At 33.1% G+C, this 25,331-nt stretch overlaps 1 protein-coding gene and 1 pseudogene across 3 annotated transcripts in view; one reads left to right on the top strand and one right to left on the bottom strand.

Annotated features, from left to right (window-relative positions):
- NOVA1 (NOVA alternative splicing regulator 1) overlaps nt 1-25,331 on the top strand; it is a 160,510-nt gene that overhangs the window by 77,821 nt on the left and 57,358 nt on the right. The window lies entirely within an intron of this gene.
- On the bottom strand, nt 6,687-14,636 carry LOC136147502 (COX assembly mitochondrial protein homolog pseudogene; annotated as a pseudogene).

Here is a 25,331-nt window from a genome sequence, read left to right as displayed (position 1 = left end):
GTGTAGACCATAATTGCAACAAATGATGTGAATTGATTACCGATATATATCAAGAGAAGTTTTACCCGTTCTTCAATTCATGGATTATTTACTATAATTTTCTTCTTTTTAAGATTCATGTTGATATTTGGCAGAAAACAATAAAACTCTGTAAAGCAGTTATCCTTCAATTAAAAAATAAATAAAATCAAAGTTAAAAAAAAGATTTTACCAATGGGATATAAATTAAGAACAACATTTCTTAGTCTGTTGCTTGTTTTAGAAAAGTTTTCCTGTGGTATTTTCCTGCTAATTATCTGGTTCTCCTCTCAAGGTCACATAGCTTTTGTTCTTCCCAAAGGATGATTCTCTGACTGTAGTTTTTTACCAGTACCTCTCATTATTCACAAGGAATCCAGGGGGACAGAAATTGAGTCATGCAAATCCATTAGCATTACTAGGAAAACAACATATCAGAAAGACACATTTTATTGTAATTCATCACTTCAGGAGTTACTTACATGAAGCCTCATTCTCCAATTATTTGACCTTGCTTTTCCTCATTCTTTTGCATACGTGTTAAGAGTCTCTAATTTTTCTAAAGCAAACTTGAATGACATCACTTATCTAGGAACTGATACATCAAATCCAAAATTTTGTGTCTTTAAATTCAAAGACCTTTATAAACTGGCCCTACTTAACTTATCCTTATTCTGTCATATTTATTCTCTAACGCACATAATTTGCTACTACCGTGATCTCACTGCTACTCCTCACCTGCTCTGTAGACACTCACATCTGCTTTTGCTCATGCTGTCTCCTAATATCCTCCAGAATCTAACTTGGAATTTAGTTCACAATTGTAATAGGATTGCCTCGTTTGTAAACATAACTGAAAAGTTCTTACCAGATTGCTTCGGTATTGACAGTATCTTTAACTTTTAAAAATTTTACAATTTGTAGTTATTTAGATGAAATATAGTATATTCTAAATACATGTGTGTGTGTGTATATTTTATATTTGTATATTTATTTGACTGAGCTGGGTCTTAATTGAAGCACACTAAACCTTTAGTTGTGGCCTGCGAACTTTTAGTTGTGGCATATGGGATCCAGTTCCCCAACCAGGGATTGAACCCGGGTCCCCTGCATTGGAAGCATGGAGTCTAAGCCACTGGACCACCATGGAGGTCCCTCTAAATATATTTTTAAAATATTAATTTTACGTGAAACAACAAAATTCTGTAAAGCAATTATCCTTCAGTTAAAAAGTAAAGTGGCAAAAAAATACTAATTTTACATGAAAAGACTTGATTTCATCATTTAAGGTTAAAAGAAAGCACTGTCCTACAGGGAGAAAATGTTTTCTTATATGTTAGTTTATCCATTATAAAATTTTGATAAAAATTTCTTCAATATTGAATGTACTTCTGCACAGACTATAGAAGTTTAATTTCAAACAAACTTGAAAAAGAATGTAACCAAATGTAATTGGAACTCTTAGCAATAATTATTTCCAAATGAAAGTTTTAAAATTTAATCTTTTATACCAATATGTTTATTCTAAACCAGGAAATATGGTAAAGTTTCAATTTATCATGTCATAAAAGTTGTAAAAGAGGTAGTTATTCATAAATGAGAACTCTCTAACTAAGCTGACATCTGCTATCTAATATATAAAGATAGTGGAAATTATTTTCTTTTAAAAGACTTTTACCATGATTTTTGCAGTTTATAAGTCCACTTATTTATTCAAAATTTGGACAACATAAAGAACTATAGAAAGGAAAACAAAAAGCCCCCATGATTCCAATGCAAATACTAGTAAAGTTTTAACTCTCTTCTTAATAAGAAACTATCTTTCTCTTCCTTTCTGTATAAACAATTGTGATTCTCATAGGAATTGATCATTTTTTCATTCACATGTCATAAGCTGTGTAATGTCAAACATTTTGTTAATCACTGCTTGCTGAAAATTAGCTGTTCAGATAATTTTTCTTACAATGTTTGTAAACTCCTTCATCTGTAAATACTTACATCTAAATATTTCTTTGTATAGATTCCTAAGAGAAAGATTAGTTTGCAAATAATAAGAAAAGTTAAAGCTCCTAACTTGTATTGAAAAATTGCTTTCTAAAAGGTTAAACCTTTAACTCTTTAATACACCTAGAATGTAGTATTTGGTATAAGCAGGAAATCTTTTTTTTCTTTTGAAAATTGCTTTCCCAGTTTCATTTTGACAAGAATAATTTCAGTTCCCAGTTGTTTTTAATACCTTATCACATGCATGATTCTTTTATTTCCAAAATATGTTTCAAACCTTTTTTCTTCTGGGTGATCTGTTTTTGCCTTTGGTGTGGTGGTGGAGAAATACTAAAATATTCTAATTATTATAGATTTAGAATTGGTAGCATAATGTATGTACTCATCGTGTCCTTTTTTAAAAATATAAAATTATGTTTGATTTCCAAATGAGCATTGAAGTCAACTTTTCAACCTCTAATATCAACCCCTGTAGGAATTTTTTTAGAATTTCTAGATTCAGTGTAATTGGGAATGAATTTAGTTTTCCTTTTAGAGATAACAATGAAGTATTATATGTTACAGTTTATCTTTCCCTGTAGATTCTAAGCTGATCATTGCTTATAGAAATTTATTTTTGGAGAACTGTTTAAAATGTTTACCTTCTCTCTAAAGTTTATTTTCAGTTAATACTTGCGAATTTGGAAATTAAATATTTAGATTTTAAAGCTTCTAGGGTATATTTTCCTGTTAGGATTTGGAATTGCAAAGAAAAACCCAGTTACTCAATTTTTATGATGAAAACATTTAAAGGAAGCAGAGTTTATTTTTCTCATTTTAGAAAACATCATTAATGATTCTTAATATTTGATATTTAGGAAGCTAATAATTATTTATGATGATAGTATTAAGATTTTATAAATATGCACATGTATTTAAATGAATAGTATATAGGGATTAAATATTTTTTTCTTTTCACTATGACTGAAATGGTCCACAAAATAACATTTTTTTTTTCCAGAAGTAGAGTTAACTTCATTACATAAAATTTTTCTTCATTTCGGAGCAAGCACATTTAAGGATATTTTATTACAAAATAACACTATCATTTATCATCCCTTTGAAATAAACTATTTATATAGTTTATTGTGATATATAGTTATTGTGATATAAATCACAATAATGAATTTATACCATATTTATGATAAGAGTTTAAATTTGGGAGTACAGTTTACAGTTGACATTTCATTAGAATAGTTGGGGTTTTTTCAGTCCTGTTCCCAGCACAGATTTTGTGTACTTTTTTCAACAAATATTTTTTAAGAATTAAAAATGACATACTATCTATTTTGAAACTGATGAACAGGAGACTGAGGAATTTGTCAGTGTCTTAGAGTTCAAAGGATATCCTTGTTGAGATTGACTAGTGATTTATATGCTACTATACCATTGTATCACATATGTAACTTATTTATGAGTACATTTTTAAAACATATGTTGTTTGTGAAGTCAATGTTTCAGTTTTAATTGGGAAGTGGCAAACAGTAAAATTGATATTTATAATAAAATTAATTTAATTGTTAAATTATCTTAGCATTCCTGGGTACTTATTTCATTTGGTGTTTTCAACTTATAACTTTGTGTTCTTTCAACTGTGTTACATTGTTTCCCTTAATTAATACTTACATTATAGATAGATAACAAGTGCTTATATGCCCTGGTACCTGAAATAAAACAATAAAACAGGACCTGCAAAATTCCTGTGCCTATGAAGCTTATATTCTCATAACCAAGAAAACTAAGAAACTAAATTACTAATGCTATTTTAAAAGGAGAAGGAAGCATTGTAGGTAGACAGATTGATCAAGAAAGACCTGTCTGAGGAGTGATACTTATGAAGAAATAAGCCATGCAAACAGGTTGGGGGTTGGGGAAAGAGCATTCTCACAGAGAGAGCTAGGGTATTTGGAGAAGGCCAATATGGCTGCAGCAAACAGAGCAAGGAATAGGTTTTAAGAGAGAAAGTCAGAAAAGTAGGCAGTGGCCAGAACATGAAGGACATTGTAAGACACATTAAAGAGTTTGAATTTTACTCTAAACACACCAGAACTTTGACCAAGAAAATGATCTTTTTTTCATTTTTCTCAAAACATAAAGACAAGCCCAGCTAGATGTTGTGTTACATCACCAGGTACCCAGACACAGTGAGAAAAAGTGATATTGTAGAACAGTGTAGAACATGGACTAGAAGTCTTCAGTAAAGAGACCGGTATGTACCCAAACTTACCCAGTTACTTTGTTAATGACAAAGATGACTCTAGTACTGTTGTGAAAATATAGTCTGGGTTAATTGAGTAGCCAAATGGGAAAAATTACGTATCTTCACCCCTGTTCACACCATTGTGAAAAAATAAATAACAGATTGCCGATACGAGTATCAGTGATAAGAAAATTATTAAAGTGTTGGTTAAAAAACAGAAGAATATCTTTATAAAGACCTTAAAGCAGGTTCAGTTTAGTTCAGTCACTCAGTCATGTCTGACTCTTTGCAACCCCATGAACCGCAGGACGCCAAGCCTCCCTGTCCCATTACCAACTCCCGAAGTCCACCCAAACCCATGTCCGTTGAAACCCACGTCCATTGAGTCGATGATACCATCCAAACTGTCTCATCTTCTGTCATCCCCTTCTCCTGCCCTCAATCTTTCCCAGCGTCAGGGTCTTTTCAAATGAGTCTAAAGTGAGATGTAAGCTCCAACCATAAAGGAAAAAATTATAAATTGAATCATAATTTAAGAACTGTCTTCAAGTGAGCACGTGTATTTTCTATACATACATATATATGTATAAACATATACACATATGTATATACATATATATATATACACACACATACATATGTATGTGTGTATAGTAAAGAAAGTGAAGCCACTCAGCCATGTCCTACTCTTTGAGACCCCATGGACTATAGCCTACCAGGCTCCTCCATCCATGGGATTTTCCAGGCAAGAGTACCAGAGTAGATTGCCATTTACTCCTCTAGGGGATTTTCTTGACCCAGGGATTGAACCCAGGTCTCCCACATTGCAGGCAGACGCTTTAATGTCTGAGCCATCAGGGAAGTTCCATATATACGTATATATGTGTGTATGTGTGTATACATACATATATATATATATATATCAGAACTTATATTCAGAATATGCAGTGAATGGTTTTTAAGATCAATAGGGAAGTTACACCCCGGTAAAACATGGGCCAAACAATGGAATAGTAATTTCACAAAACTGTGGCCAATGAATTCCTTAAAAAATGACAAATCCATTGGTTTTCAAAGAAGTGCCAATTAAAACCATAATATAGCATTCTAAGCCCACTAGAATGACTAAAGTGAAAATGACTGAGAGTCCATGAATGTCGATTAACTTTTTTTACACTGCTAGAAGTATAAATTGGTACAAAGTGTTGGAGAATCATCAGGGAGCATGTCATAAGTATATACACATAAAGGAATATACACTTCCCATGTGTGCTGTGCTTAGATGCTCGGCCAGGCCTACTCTTTGCAACCCGATGGACTGTAGCATGCCTGGCTCCTCACTCTTCCCATATGGTCTAGCAGTGCTGTTCCTACAACATGACAGCAGAAACGAGAAGCTGCATTCACCAAAACACATATCCACACATGTTCAACAGCTGCACTGTTAGCAATAGACCCGACTGGAAAGCACTCAAATATTCATCAACACTAGAATGTAAAATAAATCAGTGCTATACTCACACAAGGCTTCCCAGCTGGGGCTAGTGGTAAAGAACTCACCTGCGAATGCCGGAGACACAGGACGCTTGGGTTCGATCCCTGGGTCGGGAAGATCCCCTGGCGGGGGGCATGGCAACCCACTCCAGTATTCTTGCCTGGGAAATCCCATGGACAGAGGAGCCTGGAGGGCTACAGTCCGTAGGGTCAGAAAGAGTCACACACGCGGAAACAGGTTAGTACGCCCATACTCACACAGTGGGAACAAGAATGAGTTAACCAACAAATACAGTGACTGAATCTTATAACTGTAATGCTGAGAGAAGAAAAAGAGTCATGAAAGAGAAAATGCTGTATAATTCTATTTATATACTGCTTAAAGTAAACAGAACTAATCTCTGATATTAGAAGTCAGGATAGTGCTTAGTCTTGGGGAGAGCAGGCAGTACTGGAAGGGGACACAGAAATACTGCTTCTTTTAATGCTCTTATTCATGATCGGGGGCTGGTTACGTGGGTATCTTTGAAGATTTAACATACACGTCTGATTTTTACTTCTTATATGTGTATATATATATATATCAGTAAGTGTTAAAAATAGCAAGTAATATAATTTGTTGAAATTTGTGAATGTGAGAAGGAAATTTACAGCTTTTGTAAAATGTTTCAAGAAAAGGACATGATTTATTTTTCTTTACAGATGAAGTATTGTAGTAATTGTTATGGAAAATAAATAACTAATGTATGTTTTTCCTTTTATCATTTATTCTTTATCATACTTTTTATTTTTTATTTATTTTTTTTGGAGGTTAAAAAAAAATCTTTATTTCAGATGAAGTTATTTCCATAATTAAGGATAAAGGAAACGCACTTCCTGAGTCCATTATTTTGGGTGACTGATTTCCATGAGCATCATGTTGAATATTTGCCTACATACTTGTGGGAAGGTTCTGTAGCCTTTTCTTGGTAGGAATTCCAGTTCTTCTGAATTCCTCCCTTTCCTTCTGTGTCCTTCAGTGCAGTTTTCCTTCCGGCATTTTACTACCATAAGAACTCCAGAGTCCTTGCAACACTTAGTGAAATCTTGAACTTGTTCAGAACATCTCTCTCGGGCCTTTTCTCTCATTATTCTAGGGATCAAAACATCTTTTTAATAGAAAAACATACTTTTTAATAGAAAAAAGCTACATATCTGGGCAGTCATATTTTTCTATAAATATAAAATAAACATGATAGAAGTATATTCAATGTATACTGACAACTTAACTTTATAGAGATTAATGACTCTAAAAGTTTGCCTGCAAATCTTTGAGCCTGGTCATTTGTTAGATAACTTACATGGAATCTCTGTTTCATTGAATAAATTATGAATAATAATTGAGTATGTATTTTGTGCCTGGCAAACTGACTGCTTCTAACAAATAACAAACACTAAGAGAAAGTAAAGTTCATATTGTGTACTTACCAGTTTTGAGTGATGAACATATAACAAGAAAATTCTGTAATCAGTATGTCAAGATTTCTGGAATAGCATCACCTGAGTTTAGTGACTTAAAACTGGACAGTTTTTCCTTTAAATATAAGCTTGGAGCAATCATATTGCACAATTCCTGGTAGCACATCATAATCAACGTGAACTGGAACCTTAAGCAGAAGCCATGGAAACCGGCCAGTTTTCAAAAGTGGTAGACCTATCAAGAACATAAGGAATGATATAAGAACTTCTCTAGAGATTATTTCCATAGCTTTAAGGTAACAAATATTGTCCATTTTTATTTTTATTGCCCATTTTTGAAATACTGTTTGAAAGTTTATAGAGACAGAAAGACAGGTAGATAATTAGTAAGAAAAAAGAGGGAAAGTTGTTAGATATGAGTAGAAAGATTAGAAACATGAAAATAGTAATGAGCTAGCATATTAATATAATTAAGGTAGAATGATATAAGAAGAAAATGAAAGAAACATAATGTCAGGATGTGAATTTGCTTTGGAGGATGTGGGCAAATGTGATACTTAAGGGAAATTTGGATAGTTTTTAGTGTCCTTGTCCCAATTCATATTTATTTTTGTGTAATAGATTTTTCTTTAGCCAAAGCTCTTAGAAATAGTTAATTTAAACTGGTAAAAAAAAAAAAAAAAAAAACAGTTTTTGTATAGCAAGGACATACTAGTATAAAACCTGTTTATTTCTGTGGAAGCTTTGAGTTTGATTTGATATTCTTTGAGAGAAAAAGGCAAGGACAAGTGACAAGAAGTGCACACATTCCTTTATTCTTAATGAAAGAATGAATCTTAAATATTACCTGTTTTATAAATTGTTGTTCAGTCGCTAAATTGTGTCCAACTCTTTGTGACCCCATGAACTGCAGCATGCCAGACTTGCCTGTTTTTTATTATCCTCCAGATTTTGGTCAGACTCACGTCCACTGAGTTGGTGATGCCATCCCACCTTCTCATCCTCTGTCGTCCCCCTCTCCTCTTTCCCTCAATCTTGCCCAGCATCAGAGTCTTTTCCAGTGAGTTGGCTCTTTGCATCAGGTGGCCACAGTATTGGAGCTTCAGTATCAGTCCTTCCAGTTTCATAGTGTCAACTTTTAAAACATTTTAACTCCTTGATAGTGAAAGTGTTAGTCACTTAGTCATGTCCAAATCTCTGTGATGCCATGGACTGTAGCCCACCAGGCTCCTCTGCCCATGAGATTCTCCAGGCAAGAATACTGGAGGAGGTTGCTATTCCCTTCTCGACCCAGGGATTGAACCTGAGTCTCCCACATTGCTAATGTTTGTATGTTGGAAAATTACTTTCTTTTGTTTAACCTTAATATGTTGGTGCATATATGTAAAGTGCTAATCTATGAGAATAAATGTTTACCATCACTGAACATATTAGTCAGTTTTTCCTCGTGGATATTATGCTTGAAAACTGTTTAATAGAGGATATATAAAGGTTTTATTTATGTTTTAAAATTGTCAAACTGTAGGTGTTATGAGGGTCAGGTATGTACACTGTTGCCTATACTTAAACTTATGGCATGAATTTTTTGCTCTAAGATTTTGGTATTATATAGTTGGATTAGGAGTTAATGTTTGATCCCAAGCCCATGAATTTTAAAATTTAAAAGTATTTTATTTAGGTATTTTAGGTGTTTTTATTTTAGATATTTTAAAATTGATATTTAGAAATAAATTTTATTTTTAGATATTTTATTTAGATATTTAGATATTTTAAAATAAATATTATTTAGATATTTTTAAATAAATGATTGATAGTAATTAATTGAGAGCAGTCTTTTTACACACTTTAATTTTGTTTCAGATATTACATTAATAAATTGTTAGATTATTTTGTCTAAAAGCAATGCAATAATTTATTATCAGTATTTTTACTAAGTAAAATTTATGGAAAGGAATTGAAAATTATAAAGTATTTTAAACAACATTGTGTTGTTTTATTTCACAAATAGCTTTTTGTGTTTTTTCATTGTTTAGAAGCACTGACATTTTCTTCTGGATTATTGCCATTTATATTTACTGTTTCCATGACGACAGGCTTTCCCCTGCATGCTTCCGGAAAATCAGATTCCTACTTTAATATGTTAATAATTTTTTAAAAGTACTGCCAATTGGTTAGTCAAGTATGTCCCTGCTTCATTTCAAATAATTAAATTTAGTACCTATTGTAGCATTTAACATTTTTTAAAATGCTACTTTATTTTTAGAAAATTAATTTGTGTTGTTTTTCTAACAAATTCCTTAAATAAAATCTTGAATTGAATATCCTTCATTAGACTTTACCAGGAGAAGTTTGAACTAGTTATGTTTTAAAACAGAAATGAAATTTCCTTGTTGCTAAACTTTAAATCACTATCCTAAAGAACATCAATGGATCATTTCCTGTTGTTAAGATATAAAAGGCAAAGTGCAGCAAAGAATTATATAAAATTCCTAAAGTCCTTTATTGATTTTACAGATAAAAAGATTAGGCTTACCTGTATCGTTTAGCTTTTGTATATACTTTGTAGATGTTGAAACCACTATACATTACTGGCCAGTAGCCATTATGTTAAATACCAGTCATTTTAACAGTATCTTTTATACACTTGAAAATTAGGTGTAGATAAAAGTGACTTGAAAGGAGAAAATATAAACTTTTTGTGTCTAACATGAGATGATTATATTTTAAAACACACTTGTTTATCTTCTGTGTAATATATAAATTGAAAGTAGTGTACTGGATGCCTCTTCAAATAAAATCCACTTTTAAGAGCTACATACATGTATTTCTTGTCATCATAAATAATAACATGTTTGGGAAGAGTAAATAACATGTTTGGGAAGAGTAAAACCACAATTTTAAGAACCTTTGTATTATGTAAATTCATTTATTATGTCATATTCATTGTGTTCTTTCCAAAGCTGTTTATCATATTTAAAGCCTTTAGTATGGATATTAAGCAATATGAAGTTTGATTGTAATGTCTTTTATGCAGTTAATATTGCATACTTTTAAACATTGAAAATTTGATAATTTAACTATTTCCTAATACATGCTATTTCACTTTCAAAAGTTGTATTATCTATGTAATATATACCACCTTTATAAACATTCATAATCCTTATATGCTATATTTCACAGTATACTAATCACCTGTGTTTATTTTGCATATCTAATAGTAGTTATGGCAAATGAGATATGGTGACAAAAAATTTGCATTGATTTCAGCACCTTTCTCATGACTTCTGAGCAAAAATTAGTCATTTGCTATTGGAATAATCAACTAATTATTGAATAGGAAGATCAGCTTTATTTAGGAAATCAGTACAAGGGATACTGTGGCTGAAGATTCTTAGAATTTATGCTAATGGCTGTGGATTATCTCATGAATTGTATGAAAAATATTTAATTCTAAATCTTTATTTTAATTTTTCATTTATTAAAAGTATAGCTATATTTAGTTTGTAGCTTTACATTTTCCATGCTCTTTCTGATATCCTAATTAGTAGTGTCATTCATCTCTTCACAATCCTCTACAGCAAAGGTTCTTAATCCCTGAATGATTAGATCTTTATTTCCCTAATTTCTCTCTGAAATTAGGATTTCTGTCAATTATGAATATGAGCTGCAATCACAATATCACTAATGGATCTATGATAGCATTATAAGTAGCAATCACAGGTATTTCAACACCATGCTATATTGTTGAAGATAACTAGAATTTAGTGTGATCTGTCTTAATAAAACTTTATTCACACAAAAAAATAAGGTAGGTTTGGCCTACAGGTTGTATTCTGCTGACCCCTGCTTTAGACTATTTCCTCAGACTCTTATTCTCCCCCTTTTACCTCCTGATCCTTTATAGTTAGAAGTACTTCTGTTGAGAAGTATGAAAGGCATTTGTAAATAATTCACATATTAATAATAGGACTGACTATGTTATTAGCTCATAAACTTGACCTTGAAAGCAATTTCCAAAAAAGACTTAAACATCTTCTATAATTCTGGAATAAATAGCTTCCTAGTGAGATAGATTTAAAGCAAAGTACATGTTCAGATTTAAGCTTTGGTATATTCTTTTTAAAAGTATCTTTGCAGTATATAACAGTATTTCCCAGGGCATAGTCTTTGGAACAGTTGTTAGAACAGAATGAGATCCTTCAAGGAAAAGGTGTTCTATAGTTAAGCAAGTTTGAAAAATGCTAGATTTATTTAATTTCATCATAATTCATGGTGTGCCTTATTGAACTAAATGTTCAGATAGCCAGTAAACAATTCTTTATAATCATGTTTATACCTAAGTTTCCTGTACTTAATAGTCAACTTGACTGAAATCTTCTCTCAAAAAAGGCTTTCTCCTCCTTCCTTTCTCCCCTCTTTTCCCTTTTTCACTCTCTTTATTAATAAAAAAAAAAGCCTATCAGTATACTTGTGAAGCTTACTTAAATGAATATCCCATCTATAAACTTGGATCAACCATATTAATATCTGGGCTTCCTTGGTGGCTCAGTGATAAAGAATCCATCTGCCAGTGCAGGAGACACGAGTTCAATCCCTGGGCCAGGGAAGATCCCCTTGAAAAGGAAATGGCAGCCTGCTCCAATATTCTTGCCTGGGAAATCCCATGGACAGCGGAGCCTGGCGGGCTATAGTCCAATGGAGTCCCAAAAGAGTTGGACACGACTAAGCAACTAAACAGCAACACCATTAATATCTAAGAAGTACTTGAGGATGTAATCAGAATAGATGCATTATGTGTTTTAGTTACTGATTAAATTTCAGGTGACCAAGAAAGTATACACATCGATATGGTTTTTTCCCTAAGTATAATTTCCACTACTTCATCAATCTTTAAAGTACCTCACTTTTTGAGTAATAAGTATTAATTTAGCATACTTTTCTGTACATCTGGGCAGCTTAACTGTATATATTGCCCAGAATCCTAAGTGTTACCCATTTTGTTAGATAAAAAGAGATTCTAATGAGAAGATTTCTTTATTCATTGATTTATTAATAGTCAACAATATTTATTCAGCATCTCAGATATACCAGCCACTGTACTAGATGCTAGTTTCATGGGACTTTGATCTTAGGGATGGTACTGTAAAGTTAATTAAATGAACATTTGCAGTATAGCATGATTTTTTTTTAGGCTTTTTAATTCTGAGAATAGTATTTCTATGTATAGTATGTTTAATGAATTTTTGAATCAATGATAACCAACCTTTGTTCTATTTATAATTATATATTAATGTGAAATGCTATTTGAAATGATGTTAATTTTTAAAACATTAGTGTATCAAAAAGTGTCTACAGTCTTATTAAGTAAATGTAAAATATAGCCTACTTATACGAGGATTTTTTTTCAGTAAATAAGTGCTGTAGTACTGTAGGATCCACAGTTGGTTGAATCCATGGATGTGATAGGAAAGACTGAGAGTCAAATTATATTCAAATTTTCGACTGTGTGGTGGTCAGTGCCTCTGACCCCCATGGTGTTCAAGATCAATTGTAAATCTATAATAACTGTGACAAATCTTCTGTTTTATATTTGAGTGAGCAGTAAGAAACAGGTTTTTAATGAAGTGCATTTAAAATCTTTATTTCCACATTTGCCGTTAGTTTGTTGTTTATGTTCAGGTAAGTCAATGAATCACTTCTTCATGCTGACTCTTGATTTAGATTTGTTTTCACTTTATTCTTAGTCTGTACTGTTAAAATACTACCCACCTTCCATAATGTTTTTTAATTGCTTCCTGCCAAGTACATGGAAGCTTTATAAGAGAAAATGTGTCTGTCTAGTCTAATTTTTAAATTTTCTTCTATCAGTTATCTTATTTTAATCTTCCCTTTTGATTACATGTATCATTTCATAGTGTTAATGGAGAACGTTCAGAAGATTTTTTTGTATCCAGGAAGTAGTCTGGAAATGGTGGATAATCTTATTATCTTTTATTGTTTAACTGTTCATCTTATTCTGAAAACAGCAACCAAGACTACTGAGGGAAGTTAACTAGATCATAAGTGGATTATGAGCTATTTGAGGGCAGAGGCCATTATGTACTTAGATTATATTTCTTTCATGTGGTCCAGAGTAGGAAGTTAATAAAATAATATTCAATGACTCAAACATGAAGCCAAAACAGTAAATCTTTTTTCTGCATTTTCCCTCTTTCAGTGATTATTCCTGGAACTCCCAATTCTAACCATTTTAACTCTTTACCTGTTGTCTTCTGGGTTTTCTGTCTGTCCCTGTTTCCTAAAGATTTAGCTTTGATCCTCTCTTCTGTCTGTATTGTATGCTCTTACTAAAGACCTGCAGGTAGTTCTAAAACCACTAGTACTAAAACTGTACTATCTTTAATCTTCACATCTAGAGAATGTATCAGTTCACAGTACCCAACTAAACTTCATTTCTCCATTTAAGTTCTCTCTTCTTTCTTGTGCCTTATTCTGTCAATAACATTACCATCATCCTCATCACAAAGATTTAGAGTTTTGAGTTTAATTTTTAGGTTTTTTTTCCATTGCTTATAATATCCAAATTTGACAGTTTTATCTCTAAAATTATTTTGCATCTGTTCAATCTCATTGTTATTGTTTAGTCACTCAGTCCTGTCTGTTTGTGACCCCATAGACCACAGCACGCCAGGCTTCCCTGTACTTCACCACATCTTGAAGTTTGCTCGAACTCCTGTCCATTGAGTCGGTGATACCATCCAACCATCTGGTCCTCTGTTGACCCCTTCTCCTGCCTTAAATCTTTCCCAGCATCGGGGTCTTTTCCAACAAGTTGGGTCTTTTCCAATGAGTCAACTCTTCGCATCAGGTGACTGAGGTATTAGAGCTTCAGCTTCAGCATCAGACTTTCCAATGGATATTCAGGATTGATCTCCTTTAGGATTGACTGGTTTGATCTCCTTGATGTCCAAGGGACTCTCAAGAGTCTTCTCCAACACTACAGTTAAAAAACATCAGTTCTTCAGCTCTCAACCTTCTTTATGGTCCAGCTCTCACATCCATATGTGACTACTGGAAAAATCATAGCTTTGAGTATACAAACTTTGTCAGCAAGTTCAATCTCATTAGAACTATAATTTTCATTGACTCTTACCTAAATTGTTGAATAATTTCTTAATCTCTCTATAAGCAGTCTCATTCCTCTCAGTGTATTTTATGCAAGTTTAACAATCACTGCTCTATTCTCCTGCTCAAATATTTGTTTTTGCATTGTCTACTACTAAATTCAGAATCTTTAATGTAGTATTTGAGACTCTCTGCCTATTATTCTCTGAAGACACATCAATGAGTATTCAGACTTACTCGAGTTTTAAGATTCTGCCTAATTAAGTACTATATTCTGTATGAAACCTTTCTTGAGATATCTTATACTTTGTCACCTTCTTTCAAGACAAGAAACTACTGTGTTTATTTCATCATGGCACCAAGCACAATGCCTTAGACATAGTAAGTATTCAGTAAATATTTTTGGACATTTGAAAGAAAGAGAAAAAATTTCTCCATGGCATTGTTATAACATTTTGATATATTTTCCTTAGATAAAATTAGAACCACTTTTATGTGAAATCATTATTTATCACACATTCAATTTAATACTAGCTTTGCTCACTTTAATTAATACCAGTTCCCAATTTATACTATTCTAGATTGGCTTACTTTGATAATCTAGACAGCTTTTATATCTTTAAAGATGTATATGCCTATAGCTCTTTCTTTTTTATTTTAAAATTTAAACATGATTTTTAAAAAATCATACTAGTCATTCCTTTCATTTGTTCTTTAAATTCCATCCTTAGAATTTTCTCTATTTTGTGTATAATATACAAATCTGCCAGCAATACAGGAAACCCAGGTTCAACCCCTGAGTTGGGAAGATCCCCTGGAGAAGAGAATGGCAACCCACTCCAGTATTCTTGCCTGGAGACTCCCATGGACAGAAAGAGCCTGGCAAGCTACAGTCCATGGGGCCACACAGAGTCAGACACAACTGAACGACTAAGTATGCACATACAAATGATTTTTAGTGACTAAATAGCCTATTAATCTTTTGCTGCCTTATCATTTTTATCATCTTTATGACATTTCTTTCCATCATATTAAATGTATTTGTTTCCTTAGGTGTCCATAATTTATAGTATTTATAGTGTGAAATATGCTTAATTATATATAGTAAACAGGTCAGGTAGAAATAAGGGTTTTTTTATGTGTGTGTTTATAAATTGTGTGTGTTATAAGAAATTCTTGTTGATTAAATCTTCATGCTCATCAAACCCAAGTAGGATATAGAATTGTTCTATTCTTAGATCAAATCTTCAATTAGAGCGTTCCTAACTACAATTTTTTTCAAATTGTTGCAAGCATTTATGGAAATGGATGAATTTACCCCAGGTTCCTTTTATTCTTTTATAAGGTCACTGGACTCAAGAAAGTATTCACTCTGGCTTTCAAGAAAGAAAAGACTGCTTTTAAAAAATGCTTATTAAAATTATATATACTAAGTCCTCAAGAGCATTTCACTTGATGAGCAATAGAAGTTAAAATACTACTTTTAGAAAAAAAAGGTTAATAAAAGTGTGATATTCATCTTTATGAGAGAAATGAAAAAATGACTTGTCTGTTTCAGTCAGTGCCACATTAGCTATTGACTAATTAGTGATTGATTACATTAATGTGAACAACAGCTATTACTGTATTTACTGAAAAGCATATGAATTCCCAAATATAATACATAGTTCCACATGAGCAACAGAAAATGTTAATGAGCACTTACATTGCTAGAAGCCTTTTCTTTCCTCCTCTTATTTGATGAACTCTTGTTTTGCTGAAAACTTTGTCTTGTTTAGGACAGAATTTTTTTCCTTTCAATTAGCCTTATCCTTCAAAGGAATGGATTTTCATCCCAGTGGTTTTGTGTGGAATTTTTAAGGTATAAATTGGTAATCATTATAAAGTAGTACACATCTATGTTTTGGTTGTTTCCAGATTTTTCTAGTGTAGAAGTTATTAGCATGATGAACAAATGGCTGGAAAAGCAGCAGAAAACATGCTCTTACTGATCTGCTGCGTGATTATTTAAATACTGATCTGACCCGACAAAACAAAGAACATAGTGATTTTAGTATGAAGTGAACCTAGGCTCTTTTAAAATGTCTGTTTCCAAAGGATAGGATTCAGGACATTGAGCAGAAATACTGAAACATATTAATTAATCAAACATGTTGTGAGTATCTGCTCTTTTACTTATTTCTTTCAAAATTTATTTTGGACAGCTTTGTAAGAAGCACTCTTTACAATTTTGAATCAAGGGGAGTTGGCTTTCTTTAGCCATGATGCTGAGAAAGTAGCAGTCTCACATGAACAAAAGGATGAGTAGTAGGGAACATGCTTCAGATCTGTTAACCACTGTGACAAGATTTGCAGAAATCTTCAGGCATGCCATTTAGAGCCTAGTTTTGACAATCTATTTTTTCCAAGTTAGTAAGATGTATTCCACTAGGTAATTTTTGCTATCATCTTAATTAAGTCGACGTGCCCTTTACCTGAGTTTAATTACATAAGTTTCTTAAAGTGTGTGAATTGTGCTAAGCATTTATTTATAACATGAAACTAATGTAATGTAATAAATCAATACTGGAGGAATTTCACATCTCTCACTCTGTTCTGGGAGCACAGCAACCAGAGTGCTCTTCAGTGAAGAAATTGTAAACTGCTAGTTTGTAGATTCATCACAACATGAACTTGGAACTCTGAGGCATCTCAAATCACTACTATATACAAACGAGCTCTTTGTAACATGTCAAGTAGTCTTTTTATATGAATTATTTAGCTTGTTTGATTTAGTACAGAAATGAAATTCAGGAAACTTCAGATACTGTTGAATAATTAAATAAAATAATTCCAGACTTTAATTTTATTTTGTATCAAATATCTGATAACCAATTATGATGTGTTGATAGCCCTTAAACGACAGTTGTTTATGTCCTTGTCTGCAGAGGCCATTCAGATTCAGGGTCAGCACTGGTCAAGATTTTCTTTATCATTGAGGACTAGAAGACTCATGAAGAATGAAGAGATCTATGATTAAATCCAGCAATGTGGCCTGATTTTGGTTAAGCAAGAAAAATTCTCGGATTTCTTAAAGCATATTTATTCCCTGATTCTGTCTTATAATGTTGAATTTCCTTCCTGTTATGAACCCCACATAAAACTATTCTTTTAATAATCTACTAAAGTAGATTTTATGCTCTGAAAGATTATCTAGCTTAATTCAAAAAGTCTATATAACCCAGGAAAATGTTAGAACTAAAGAAAGAGTAATTTATGCAACTACTGGTAACATCATTGGCCTGAGAATAAGATTTCTAAGAATGAGATTGTTTTCCTCAGAAATGATAAATAACTTGGCACTTATTAGAGGACTGTAATTGCTGTATTGTAAATATTGTATCTACTTGAACACATTTTTTTCTGATAATACAATTGGTTATAATATTTCCTAACATTCTTCAATAACTCAGGGCAATAAGTTTTAGATGGACATGAATTTTTATGTACAACTGATTTAAAAAAATTTTTTAATTTCTTTGAATGATTAATTTTTAATATTATTAAATATTTTAATACAAATGAAATGAGATTTTAAAATATATTTATTTATTTGATTGTGCCTGGTACTCTTAGTTGCAGCATGTGAGATCTCGTTCCCCGACCAGGAACAGAATCCAGGTTCCTGTATTGGGAGTGTGGAATCTTAGCCACTCGACCACCAGGGAGGTCCCAAAAGGAGATTTTTTTTAAAAAAGCTCTTTTAACTTGTCTTGTTTTTCTAAATTATAAAATATTCAAAACACTCCATTTTAATTATTTACAATGATGTCATTTTATTTTTAATATGCATTGAGTTTCAAGAACATTTGAATATTATGAGAACATTTAAAAATACAGTTGAGCAAAAATAAAAATTAGACCAAATCATAGTGTTCAGAGATAAATTACCTTTAAAATTTGGTATATAATAAATTATTTCCTACTTTTTTTATGCATATATGTGTATATTTTATATACTTTTTAATAAAGTGAGACTGTGCTTGGTAAAAGTGAATTAAAACTAGTTTACTGTTCATCTAATTCATAAATTATGTACAGTTTAAACACTTTTCAACTGTTGTAATTTTTCCTCAAATGCATAGTGATGTCTTGGTTCTGCACTTATTTTATTTAAAGCTACCTGTTTGCCTAAGTAGGATTTCCTATAAGCCTTTCTTCAGTGTGTCTGCGGTGGTGGTTCTTCAGTCACTCAGTTGTGTCCAACACTTTGCGACCCCATGGACTGCAGCTCGCCAGGCTTCCCTGTCCTTCACTTTCTCCTGGAGCTCACTCAAACTCTTGTCCAGTGTGTCCGTGATGCCATCCAATCATCTCATCCTCTGATGCCCCCTGCTCCTTCTGCCCTCAATCTTTCCCAGCATCAGGATCTTTTCCAATGAGTGGACTCTGCATCAAGTGGCCAAAGTATTGGTGTTTCAGCTTCAGCATCACTTCTTCCAGTGAATACTCAGGGTTGATTTCATTTAGGATTGACTGGTTTGATCTCCTTGCAGTCCAAGGGACTCTCAAGAGTCTTCTCCAACACCACAGTTCAAAAGCATCAATTCTTCAGTGCTCAGCCTTTTGTATGGTCCAGCTCTCACATCCATACATGACTACTGGAAAAACCATAGCTTTGCATATACTGACCTTTGTAGGCAAAGTGGTGTCTCTGCTTTTTAATATACTGTCTACGTTTGTCATAGATTTTCTTCCAAGGAACAAAGCGTCTTTTAATTTCATGGCTTCAGTCACTGTCTGCAGTGATTTTTGGAGCCCCCAAAATTAAGTCTGTCACTGTTTCCATTTTTTTCCCCATACATTTGCTATAAAGTGATGGGACTGGATGCTGTAATCTTAGTTTTTGAATGTTGAGTTTTAAGTTGACTTTTTCACTCTCCTCCTTCACCTTCATCAAGAGGCTCTTTAGTTATCTGGCTTACCTGAGTGTGTCTAATCAAGCACTTCCTGACTCTCAAGCCAAACATTCTGCAGTCAGTGCTACCACCTGGGATGAGAAGCCCATTCTTCTACTACTTAGAGAAGGAGGGAGGAAACATGCAAGGCATGCAAGGAATTAACTCGAATTTCCCTTCCTGCACAGGTGTCAAAGAGCTAGCCTGTCTCTTCCTCTAGCATCTTTTGCTTAAGTGCTGTTGCTGCTTAATAGTTTGAACTAGCCTCTGTTTTCTATGAGTTTGGGGCTCTATTTTAATTTTTTCCTTCCATTCATTGCCATTTGTTCTTTCAACTGTTATTTATTGGACAGATGTGCATAGGGCATACTTTAAAGCACTGGGAACACAGCTATAAAAAGTCATAAAAGTCACTGACCTTAAGGACGAGAAGGAATTGAACAAATAATAGCATCCATAAGATTTCACACAAGCACAGTGTAGTACTAGTGTACAGGGGTGTGCCTGATGGAAAGGACCTGGTTGAGTGAGAATGGCCATCTTCCTTATTCAGGAATGTTTCATAAACTCTGGTTCAGTAAGATAGCTTTCTAAGATTTTAAGACAAAGACCAACGTTGAAGTGTCCCTCTTATCTTGAGCTATGACTACCTGTGTTAAACATGAAAGTATCACCGAAAATATTGGAAATATGTTTCTTGTTAACTCACATTTTCATGTGTGTATAAATATTGTGTATAAAAATTTAAGGCAGTTCCATTACCATTAAAATAAATACCTATTTAGTGGATTAAAATCTGTAAAATACTTTTGCAATGTCCACATGTAAGCTACATGCTATAGTTTGTAGCCTGTGTTGTGGCCAGTAGGTAGGTAATTGGCACTCACCTGATGTAAGAAAAATCAGTTGAACTTGAGGAAAGTCAACTAAAACTCTATGAGGGAGTGGTACATGGTATAATACTGCTTTTAAGTAATGAGTAAGTTACACTTTTATCCAGATTTCAAATGGTTATTATGCCTTCTAAAAGTTCTGGCTTGGAAATTTTCATGCTTTACAATTCTTTAATTTGAATATAAAGAGATATTTACCTTCACTACACACTGAACAACTATTTAAAATATGTTATTAAAGAGATACCAAATATGTTCAAGGGACTTCATGTTTTGCTTTGTCCATATTACTGTTACCTGATTTTTTTCTTCGTTTATCATGGCCCTCTTTCCATATCAGTAAGTAAACATCTTCATCATCAATTTAATTATGGTTTGTCATGATGAATCATAGTTTATTTAACCAACCTATTCTTGTTAAACCTTAAGTTTGATTTAATTTTTTTACCATTAAAAAAAATACTTTGATGAACAATTTATTATTTGTATCTGTATGTTTTTCCAATTGTTTCATGTTAATTTAAATTATCTTTTTAAAAAAAAGATTGCTGGATCATAATACTTGTTATTTGTTGCTAGATGGCCCTCCAGAAAGAATGTGCCAAGCCATAATTAGAGCAAGATTGTACTACAGTATCCATTTCTACTTGTGGCTCAGCTGGTAAAGAATCAACCTGCAGTGTGGGAGACTGAGTTCGCTCCCTGGGTTGGGATCCCCTGGAGAAGGGAAAGGCTACCCACTCCAGTATTCTGGCCTGGAGGATTCCATGGACTGTAGAGTCCATGGGGTCACAAAGAGCCAGACACGACTGAGCGACTTTCACTTCACTTCACGTCATCCATCCCTACATATCTCTACCAAAGCTTTAGAATTTGCCAGTCAGAGCCTTGTAGTGATATATGATTGTTGTTTGATTTGCTTTTTTGAATACAGTGAATTGGAATATTTTTCTATTTGATTAAGTCATTGTTTCTTCACTCTTTCCTTTCCTTTGGCTTTTCTTTCTTTCTTGGGTGTGATCATAACACAAGAATATGTAGTGTGCACAGGAGGGTATATGTGCAAACAAGAGAGTGAGTGAAAAGGCATTTACATACCTAGCTCATTTTTTTTTCTGATTTGTTTTTTCTTAAGGGTTTTTAAGAACCCTTCTCCATATCATATGGAATAAGTACTAGCTATCCATCTAGCAGTTTGCAGTATTGCAAATTCTCCCAGTTTTATCTTAGCCTTCTAACTTTGTTTTGTATGTACAGAAGTAATAAATTGTATGTGAGTTAAACTCTGTTTTGAAACACCTGTATGGAAACAGGGACTTTTACAAAAGTATACATTATTGATGAAAAACTAGGGGAGACTGAACAGACATGACAAAAAATGTGACTTAAATCCTTGATTCATCCTCAGTTCAGTTCAGTGGCTCAGTAGTGTCTAGACTAGTCCCATGGACTGCAGCATGCCAGGCCTCCCTGTCCATCGCCAACTTCTGGAGCTTGCTCAAACTCAGGTCCATCGAGTCGGTGATGCCATCCATCCAACCATCTCATCCTCTGTCGTCCCCTCCTCCTCCTTCCTTCAGTCTGTCCCAGCAACAGGGTCTTTTCCAGTGAGTCAGTTCTTCGCATCAGATGGCCAAAATATTGGCGCTTCAGCTTCAGCATCAGTCCTTCCAGTGAATATTCAGGACTGATTTCCTTTACAATTGACTGGTTTTACAGGAAAAACAGCTAGAAAGAACACTGTTTAACATAACACTTTATATAGAGCTAAATGATTTTTCTTGTAATTCTAAAATGTCGTCATAATAACTATAACCCAAAGCTTGAAGACATTGTTATCATATCATATTTCAAGTAAGGTTAGACATAAGGTTTTTTTAAAAGCTTACTAGGAAAATTATAGTTCTCAGAACTATTTAACTTATGTAATTGTTAATATTTGAACTTTGTGACACCATAAATTTTGAAGAGACCCAACAGATAGATCCTCAACTCTCCCGTTTCTGTAGAGTAGTTTAACTGTTCGAAGTGGTTTTTTTTTTTTTTATTTCCGGAAACATATTATATTTAAAGTCAGTTATGTATGTAACCTGTAATAAAATTTATTTTTTCATGCACGGTATATTCTAAATACCTTTCTTCTCTTAAAAAATATGTTCTTAGCAAGTAAAAAAATCTAATACTATGGAATTCTGACTGTTGTATACTTAGAAACAGTGAAAAACAGTAGAAAAAGGATTTAATATTTTTACTTTACTGTGGCTTTAATAACTAGGATGATTACTTGCAAATGAACAACTGCATCATCTTTAGCACCACAGGCTTAAATTAAGGTCCCAAAGTCCCATAGGTTTTATGTTCCCTGACATGTTATCAAGAAACTTAACAAATATAGAAAGGCTTATGTTCTAAGATGGAGCACAATCCATGTAATATCCATGACTAGTAAAGCAATTAAAATTCAGTCCAGCATCAGGCACAATAAAGGAAGTACAAAGTGATAAAAGAGAAAAAAGGGTAAAAGGAACTAGTTGGTTTCTGTTAAAGCTGAACAACAGTAAAAACAAACCATTTTCATTATATTAGCAGTTGAAGAAATTTAGTTGTTTCTGTGTCCCTGAGCTGCTAAGTATAATTATTCTGAACTTCTCCTTGTGTTTTAATCTGGAATATTTTCACATATTTTTCAACCCTTGCTGAAACTATTTCTCTTGTAATAATAATATAAATGTATAAGCTATGAGAAGTCCTTTATTTTCAATTTCATGAACTAGAAACATAAGAAAAGAGTGATTGAATACTTTGATTTCATAGTAAGTGAGCACTTCAATAAAGGTTTGATTATTTTAATAACTTAATAGTCTTAGTGAATATTTTATTCTGATCAAATAATTATATTAAACTTTAAAATCTGTTATATCAAGTATAATTTCAGTTTGCTGAAAGTTTGCTGATGCTGAGAATGAAGAGCTCTCAGTGTAAAAGGGTAGTACCTTGATTCTTTGCCAGAAATACCTGTATCTTTTGCTACAAAAATAATACTTAAAAGTTGACTTCCTAACTTCCCAGCTGTGCTGTGAATAATAAGAAACAAGAATAATCTAGCCCTTCTTTTACTGTACTAAAGAATTATGTCTAAATTCACATCACATCTGTTGGTTGTTTTTAGTTAAGCATACTTCTGGTGAATTGATCTTTAAAAAGACAATCATAATAGTTGACATGCATCAGCCTTTAATGTTGTGTGTTGTACGCCTATGTGTATTTGCATACGGAATTTGTATATCCATTCATATGCATTTAAATCTGCATCTAGCACCCCATCCTTAGCACTGTGTACAACTGTATGTCATTATATGGCCTCTTTATGTTCTCTGACCAAAAATATACTAGCAAAATGAGAATGACACTATCTTAGCAGTCTCAAGGCAATGGTAATAGAAATTGTTTTGGACTTTTAACATGTTGTTATATCTTTTTAACATCTTGGCTTTATGTTCTGCAAATAACAGTGGATTTACTACCTTTTTAGAACTGTAAGGTAAATAAATAACGAATTTGATTTGTGGCATTTTAGTTTTGGAGAGGATGTTTTGCTTGGGCAGGATACTGACAGGTTTTACATGCAAAAGCATCATGAGTAATGAAATTTATGTGCTATGTGCTAAGTCGCTTCAGTCATGTCTGACTCTTTGTGACCCCATGGACTGTAGCCCGCCAGGCTCCTCTGTCCATGGAATTCTCCAGGCAAGAATGCTAGAGTGGGTTGCCATTTCCTCCAGGGACTCTTCCCAACCCAGGGATCAAACCTGTAGCTCCTGCATCGAAGGCAAATTCTTTACTGCTGAGCCACCAGGGTATTTTTTTTATAAATTTATTTATAGAAAACACCATTTATGGTTAAATGGTGTTTCTTTATTATAGGACTTTATATTTTCACTATGCCAGTAATTGTGAATCCTTCAGAGAGGAAGATATTATGTGTAGTATTTCCCTTCAAAAGTATTTGACCAGAGATTCCTTTTTTTTTATGAAGCATATTGTAGGGCAAGTGTTACATAAAACATACTTAGAGAAGTGCTAGACTAGCATTTGGGGGTTTTAATACTTTTTAAAAATTTTCACATCTTTTTCTTCAGCTTATCTTAAAACAGGGTGATTGTATAACACAATCGTGTTTTTTCTTTTTAAAAATACTTCTCTCAATTTCTAAATTTTCATGATGTGGCAACTTCAAAATTACTACCAATATGGTCATATTATTTAACTCATAATAATAATATCTATTTTCTTATAATACTTTGTATTATCTGGGTTCTTCCTATTTCTTCATCTTCATTTCTTTCCATGTTTGCCTTGAACTTTTTTCCCAGCCATGTTGATCTGTTTATATGCAGCATCATGGTTCTGACAGACCTTATTTTCTCAAACTTCCTTACTTTTATACATGTAATTTTCTTTTCCTGCAGTGTCTCTTTCTTACTCCACGTCTGCTGATGAATACTTGCTTCATATGATTTAAAACTCAAGATGTAGTGTAACCCATTCTCTAAAGCTTTATTGAGCTAATACTTGCCATCTGTATATACATCTTTATATGTAGTTATTAATTTATGTCAGTTACTCATGAATATTTATTAAGTATTTGGCACACACATGTCAGGATGCTGTGAGTGTAAGGATGAACAATGTAAATATAAACAAAGAGCTCATATTCTTGAGGACTGGATAGGCTAGTAAATGGACAACTGTAATAATCCCTGATAATTGCTATTCCCAGGAAGTACAGAGTGCTGTGGGTACACATAGGAAGAGCTGTGGAAACCAGGGAAAACTCTGGGAAACTGATGCCTGGCCAGGAGTTTTAAAGATAAATAGGAGTTACTAAGGTGGAAAGATGAGTGCAGTTAGAGCAGCTAAGAAAATAGTTAAAAACAGAGATGGACCTACATGAAAATAGATGGAATTACTAGGGGAAATAGTCAAGCAGACATTGATAATTATGTGGTATAGTAATTAATTACATAGTATTACCATAGCAGTGTAGTATTACCAGATATAATGGCTTTGGGGATTATAGGTCTGAACTTTGAGACCATGTTGGAATTTACTGCGGCTAACAAGATGGTACTCTGCTCTTTGTAACACTGTAAGTAACATATG

The sequence above is a fragment of the Muntiacus reevesi genome, chromosome 15, assembly GCF_963930625.1.
Source record: "Muntiacus reevesi chromosome 15, mMunRee1.1, whole genome shotgun sequence".
NCBI lineage: Eukaryota > Metazoa > Chordata > Mammalia > Artiodactyla > Cervidae > Muntiacus > Muntiacus reevesi.
The sequence above is the reverse complement of the archived record's forward strand: the minus strand, read 5'-3'. Positions and strand labels throughout refer to the sequence as shown.